Source organism: Panulirus ornatus, chromosome 40 (genome assembly GCF_036320965.1).
Source record: "Panulirus ornatus isolate Po-2019 chromosome 40, ASM3632096v1, whole genome shotgun sequence".
Classification (NCBI taxonomy): Eukaryota; Metazoa; Arthropoda; class Malacostraca; order Decapoda; family Palinuridae; genus Panulirus; species Panulirus ornatus.
This window is the reverse complement of record NC_092263.1, coordinates 13,598,748-13,606,905: the sequence shown is the minus strand read 5'-3', so window position 1 is coordinate 13,606,905 and position 8,158 is coordinate 13,598,748.

Sequence of the window (8,158 nt, the reverse complement as noted above, 5' to 3'; positions counted from 1 at the left end):
ACATTCTACATCGTTGTAATACATTATACATCGTTGTGATACATTCTACATCGTTGTAATACATTCTACATCGTTGTAATACATTCTACATCGTTGTAATACATTCTACATCGTTGTAATACATTATACATCGTTGTGATACATTCTACATCGTTGTAATACATTCTACATCGTTGTGATACATTCTACATCGTTGTAATACATTATACATCGTTGTAATACATTATACATCGTTTTGATACATTATACATCGTTGTAATACATTTTACATCGTTGTAATACATTATACATCGTTGTAATACATTATACATCGTTGTGATACATTCTACATCGTTGTAATACATTTTACATCGTTGTAATACATTATACATAGTTGTAATACATTATCCATCGTTGTAATACATTCTACATCGTTGTAATACATTATACATCGCTGTAATACATTATACATCGTTTTGATACATTATACATCGTTTTGATACATTATACATCGTTGTAATACATTCTACATCGTTGTAATACATTATACATCGTTTTGATACATTATACATCGTTTTGATACATTATACATCGTTGTAATACATTCTACATCGTTGTAATACATTCTACATCGTTGTAATACATTATACATCGTTGTAATACATTATACATCGTTGTAAAACATTCTACATCGTTGTAATACATTCTACATCGTTGTAATACATTATACATCGTTTTGATACATTATACATCGTTGTAATACATTATACATCGTTGTAATACATTATACATCGTTGTGATACATTCTACATCGTTGTAATACATTATACATCGTTGTAATACATTCTACATCGTTGTAATACATTATACATCGTTGTGATACATTCTACATCGTTGTAATACATTATACATCGTTGTAATACATTATACATCGTTGTAATACATTATACATCGTTTTGATACATTATACATCGTTGTAAAACATTCTACATCGTTGTAATACATTATACATCGTTGTGATACATTCTACATCGTTGTAATACATTCTACATCGTTGTAATACATTATACATCGTTGTAATACATTCTACATCGTTGTAATACATTCTACATCGTTGTAATACATTATACATCGTTTTGATACATTATACATCGTTGTGATACATTCTACATCGTTGTAATACATTATACATCGTTGTAATACATTCTACATCGTTGTAATACATTCTACATCGTTGTAATACATTATACATCGTTTTGATACATTATACATCGTTGTGATACATTCTACATCGTTGTAATACATTATACATCGTTTTGATACATTATACATCGTTGTGATACATTCTACATCGTTGTAATACATTATACATCGTTGTAATACATTATACATCGTTGTAATACATTATACATCGTTGTAATACATTCTACATCGTTGTAATACATTATACATCGTTGTAATACATTATACATCGTTGTGATACATTCTACATCGTTGTAATACATTCTACATCGTTGTAATACATTATACATCGTTGTAATACATTATACATCGTTGTAATACATTATACATCGTTGTAATACATTATACATCGTTGTGATACATTCTACATCGTTGTAATACATTATACATCGTTTTGATACATTATACATCGTTTTGATACATTATACATCGTTGTAATACATTATACATCGTTGTAATACATTATACATCGTTTTGATACATTATACATCGTTGTGATACATTCTACATCGTTGTAATACATTATACATCGTTTTGATACATTATACATCGTTGTAATACATTATACATCGTTTTGATACATTATACATCGTTGTAATACATTATACATCGTTGTGATACATTCTACATCGTTGTAATACATTATACATCGTTGTAATACATTCTACATCGTTGTAATACATTATACATCGTTTTGATACATTATACATCGTTGTGATACATTCTACATCGTTGTAATACATTATACATCGTTGTGATACATTCTACATCGTTGTAATACATTATCTCATTGATTTAGGAAGACTTTGTGATATTAGAACATTAATATCATATATTATTCGTATTTAAGTAGTGTATTATAGTTACCCAAGGAATTGATACGTTTTCTTTCATTGTGTCCATGTAAGAAAATGGTGTTTATTTAGGGATGACTCGTTCAAATTCGGGTTTTCTTTTTCTATTCACTATGTCGGTTGAAAGAGCTTTGATTCTGTTGTAGGAATGTGAGTATTCTCGAGTCTTCCCTTCTGTACAATTGGTAATTTGTCCACTTAGGTGCCTGCTCTTGTCTGAGTCCTGTACTGGCTCATTTTTGTAACTAATTAGGGTAATTCTTGAAGAGTATGACAGTCGAAAATGGTATCATTAGATTTTTTTTTAAATTATTCGAAATCTCTGCCTCCAACATCGATCAAACGTTAACCAATGCTTAATTAAGTTAATATCTTGAGTTAATATTGTAATTCTCTTCCTTAAGACTTATAATTACCATGCTGCGCTCCACGCAGTAGCAGGGGGCATGATTCGCCCTTTGAACGACATGGTCCCTAAACGACCCTCCACTCCTTTCCGTCCATTGGTGACGTCACTTGCGCTGTAACCAGTTGCAGGTCAATTTGACGCGTTTATTGTTAAGGGTCGTAATTAAATGAGGCGATTTGGTCTCGCGTTCCAATATTTAATTACCAGCAAGTGGTGTTCGTGGCTCATTAGTAGGCTGACTATACAAACATCACCTTAACAGTTGTACAAGATTAAGAGAATTATTATTATTATTATTATTATTATTATTATTATTATTATTATTATTATTATTATTGTTATTATTGTTCTTCTTCTTCTTCTTCTTCTTCTTCTTCTTATTATTATTATTATTATTATTATTATTATTATTATTATTATTTTTATCATTATTATTATTATTATCATTATTATTATTATTATTATTATTATTATTATTATTATTATTATTATATTCAATCACCGTTTCCCGCTTCGGCGAGGTAGCGCCAGGAAACGCGCGAAAGTCACATGTTACTGCAGTGGAGTCTGCGTGTCCCTGCTACTGGAAGTAGTGCAGCCTTGGACTAGCAGGAGCCTTTAGAAAGGTCGGGGCCTTGGTAACACCAGGATGCCTTTCATAGAAAATGATCCGCGGGTAATTATAAGATATATTTACACAGAAAATGGGAAGTTGGTCCGGATAATAATAAACTACAATTACTGGGTTTTTATTATTATTAATTAATTTTTATTACTCTGTTGTATTATTTTAGAGAGATAGATGGTTGTAATGTGGATAGTAAATGTGTCTTGCTGGTCAGTAACGCCGACGCGTTTATATAAATGGTCAATGGCGTTTGTTTGGCTCTTTTCTGTTCATCCCAAGTCGGTTTCAAAGTGAGAAACTGGTTTCTCAGTTAAACTTTGATAACCAGCCCCATTTAACTGTGGTTCTTCTTCCTCCTCCTCTTTCTTCCTCTTTCTCCATCTTCTTCTTCTTCTTCTTCTTCTTCTTCTTCTTCTTCTTCCTCTTCTTCTTCTTTTCTTCTTCTTCTTCTTCTTCTTCTTCTTCTTCTTCTTCCTCTTCTTCGTCTTTTCTTCTTATTATTCTTCTTCTTCTTCCTCTTCTTCGTCTTTTCTTCTTCTTCTTCTTCTTCTTCTTCTTCTTCTTCTTCTTCTTCTTCTTCCTCTTCTTCTTCTTCTTTTCTTCTTCATCCTCTTCTTCTTCTTCTCCTTTTTCTTCTCCTCTTTCTCCTCCTCCTTCTTCTTCTTCTTCCTCTTCCTCTTCTTCTTCTTCTTCTTCCTCTTCCTCTTCTCCTCCTCCTCCTCCTTCTTCTTCTTCTTTTCTTCTTCTTCTTCTTCTTCTTCTTCTTCTTCTCCTCCTTCTTCTTCTTCTTCTTCCTCTTCCTCATACCTCGTCAGTTAGTGAAGAGAGAAAGAGAGATACATAGTGATACAGTTGGTTGTGGAGCGACATTTATTGAACGTCGGATAATTGGAACTGCTAACCGAACCCGACTGGTTCGGTTTATAAGTTAAGACATTTAAGGGAATTATCAGTTTGGGGGAGGGGGGGGGAGGGGGTTGATGATTATAATTATTATCATTATTTTTTTTTTTAAAGGCCAACAAGCAACCAACCCCCCTCCCCTCCTCCTCCTTGACGGCGTTTTCATTAATAGGAATTAATTCACTTTGAGCGTTGTTCTAAAATACAAATAAAATGTGAACGAGATAATTTCTTTATTATTGTCCATGTTCACTACATACTTGGGTCTAAACTCAGAGATATGTATACATATGTATTATTTATATGTATATTTACATGTATTCCATATATGTTGTTTTATGGTTAATTTTTAGATATTATTTTCTTTATATTTAAATGTATTCCATTTATGTTGTTCTATGGTTAATTTTTAGATATTAGTTTCTTTCTATTTATTTGAATAATTGCATTATTTTCCCCCAAATTTGCCGTTTATTAACATGCGTGTTTTCTGTCGTTTTTATTAATCATGTATTTTGAATATCAAATACTTGAATATTTTTCTAAGTAACGCATTCGTTTATATTTTATTTATTATATTATTTTTCTGTTGCTGTGTATTTTTATCATGTCCGTCTCTCTGTAACGTGACCAGATTACAATGTACATCTGGAAGTACATAAATTGTTTACGTTGATTTGATTACACATTAATTTTGTTGACAGGAAAGTATTTTTGATATATATATATATATATATATATATATATATATATATATATATATATATATATATATATATATATATTCTGTAAACATGCGATTGTTTACACAAATGGCGTTCTAGCTTCGTCTCTTCGATGTATATCAACTGACTGTTATATTTCTCTCTTGTGTCTCCCCTGATGATGTGATTATGACACGAAAGTGCACTTGGGAACTTATCGTGTTTCATTTTCCCCCCTGTGGACTCATAGGAATATATATATATACATATATATATATATATATATATATATATATATATATATATATATATATATATATATATATATATATATCCTGTTCGTCAGACTTGCTTAGCCGGGCCCGCCCGTCTGGACGTGTCCACAAGGGTTTAAAGTCCTGGGCGCGGTGGTAGTCGGCCCACAGTCCAACCTAGGTGTTAATTCTCCCTTGGGGCTGGTTCATATAAGGGATGCCTGATAGAGGCCCGGATGTATGTGTGTGTGTGTGTGTGTATGTGTGTGTGTGTGTGTGTGTGTGTGTGTGTGTGTGTATAGATGTTTATATATATATATATATGATTGTAGACACGGTTATAAGACGGGGCAATACGAGCGTAAAACTCTCTCCCTTTAACACACACACACACACACACACACACACACACACACACACACACACACACACACACACCACACACACACACACACACACACACACACTGGCCAACAGCCCAAACCCAACTTGCTCAGAGAAAGGCGACTCACAGGAAAGAGAGTGGCCGCCCAGGAGGTGGTCACTGGCCTGCCAGTAAGTTACCAACCCGCCTGCCGGTGCTTGAACAACCCCCCCCCCCCCACGCCCCCCCACCCCCACGACCCCGCCCCACGCCCCCCCCCCCCCACGCACTTGCTTCTGCCAGCCTGCGCCCCCCACACCACCCCCCACCCTCCTACCCTCACCACTCCAGCTTTCGTAGCTACAATATATATATATATATATATATATATATATATATATATATATATATATATATATATATATATATATATATTTATTTATATGTGTGTGTGTGTGTGTGTGTGTCTGTGTGTGTGTGTGTGTGTGTGTGTGTGTGTGTGTGTGTGTATTTGCTTAATAAATAACACAGTTACATCTGCCTTAATTACTTCGTTCAGAGCTGGAACGAATACAGACAAGAGGATCACAGCTCATTCCACACGACTCTCAAATCAATAGACACGCAGCTAGTATGAGGTAGAATCAATAGATACACGGCTATTGTGAGGTAGAATCAATAGATACACGGCTATTATGAGGTAGAATCAATAGATACACGGCTATTATGAGGTAGAATCAATAGATACGCAGCTAGTATGAGGTAGAATCAATAGACACGCAGCTAGTATGAGGTAGAATCAATAGATACACGGCTATTATGAGGAAGAATCAATAGACACACGGCTGGTATGAGTACAATTAACTCACGATGATTATTTCTCTAACTCATAATCATTTCCATGAACTCGAGATGCCATGAATACGTAGGAGAAATTATACATTTCATTTGTGAGTTGTTGAAAGATGATGAGAAATGAATCAGAAGTTATCAAGGTGAAGATAAGGGTAGATAAGGCTTTTAATGGTGTTCATAATCATTGAACAGACAATGTTCAACACAGACGGTACAAAATGAACTCGTATTTTGAACTATATATTTTTTTTCTATGTTGTAGTAGGTAAAAATACTTATCTTTGGGCTTAGTGTACATGATATAATTGATGGAATTAGATTAAGATACGTTTGCCTTCAGTTCTAGTGAGGTCTCTCTCTCTCTCTCTCTCTCTCTCTCTCTCTCTCTCTCTCTCTCTCTCTCTCTCTCTCTCTCTCTCTCTCTCTCTCTCTCTCTCTCTCTCTCAGCGTGTTACGCTTGGCGCTACGCCACACATTTTCTTGAAAGTGGGGTGTGACGGAGAGAGTGGGTGGGTGGGGGAGGAGCCTTCTGCTGTGTTATCTTGTCTCAGTCTATATATATATAGATTATTATGGAAATTATGTCATAACAGCAGATAACTTGGTCATCTACCATCCTCCAGCAGATAACCTGGTCATAGACCATCAGGTCTGGTGTTATCTGTCCTTCCCATGTACTGTCCTCCAGCAGATAACCTGTGTCATAGACCATCAGGTCTGGTGTTATCTGTCCTTCCCATGTACTGTCCTCCAGCAGATAACCTGGTCATAGACCATCAGGTCTGGTGTTATCTGTCCTTCCCATGTACTGTCCTCCAGCAGATAACCTGGTCATAGACCATCAGGTCTTGTGTTATCTGTCCTTCCCATGTACTGTCCTCCAGCAGATAACCTGGTCATAGACCATCAGGTCTTGTGTTATCTGTCCTTCCCATGTACTGTCCTCCAGCAGATAACCTGTGTCATAGACCATCAGGTCTTGTGTTATCTGTCCTTCCCATGTACTGTCCTCCAGCAGATAACCTGGTCATAGACCATCAGGTCTGGTGTTATCTGTCCTTCCCATGTACCTCCCATATATACCCCCCCCCCCATACACACCCATGTCCCTCCCCCATATACTCCCACTGTAACACCTCCCCCCCCCCATTTGCCATTGATATACCCCCTAAATCCACACCCACGTACACCCACCCCACCAGGTAGAGCCCTCTCGTCCCCACCCTACTCCCCTCTCCAAGCCTTGCCACCCACACCCACACACACCCACACACACACCACAACACACTACCACCACCACCCCTCCCCTTTCTTCCCCCTCCACCTCTTCCCCCTCCATCCCCCGCCCCCTCCTCCAACACATGTCCCGGATATTGTTGTTGTTGTTGTTGTTGTTGTTGTTGTTGTTGTTGTTGTTGTTGTCGGTGGTTGTGACAATGATGCTCATGTTGTGTGAGTTCCCCTAGGTCTTGTCCTCCCCCTCCCCCCCGCCCCCCCCCCCCATGCCGGTTCTCCGAAGGCCTGTGTGTGTGTGTGTGTGTGTGTGTGTGTGTGTGTGTGTGTGTCTGTGTATTATAACCCCACCGATCATCTCTTTACCGTCTACAACTGAGATGTGGTTCAGTGTGTTGTGGTATTATTATTATCATTATTATTATTATTATTATTATTATTATTATTAATATTATTATTATTATTATTATTTAGGTGTTGTGATCTCGTGCTCAAGGGTCGTTAAGTCATTCTCTAACGACAGAAGGCGTGGTTAAGTGGTAATCAGCGTCTACCACCTTTTAACCAATAGATAAAACCATTGTTAAGTAATCTTGAGACGATAGATATTCTGGAACATCTAAGTCTAATTGAGAATTTAGAAATCTATTAAGATCACTTAGAAGGCTTTTGAGATTAGTTACATGTCTTTAGAAATCAGTTAGAAGGCTTTTGAGATGAAATAGATGTGTTT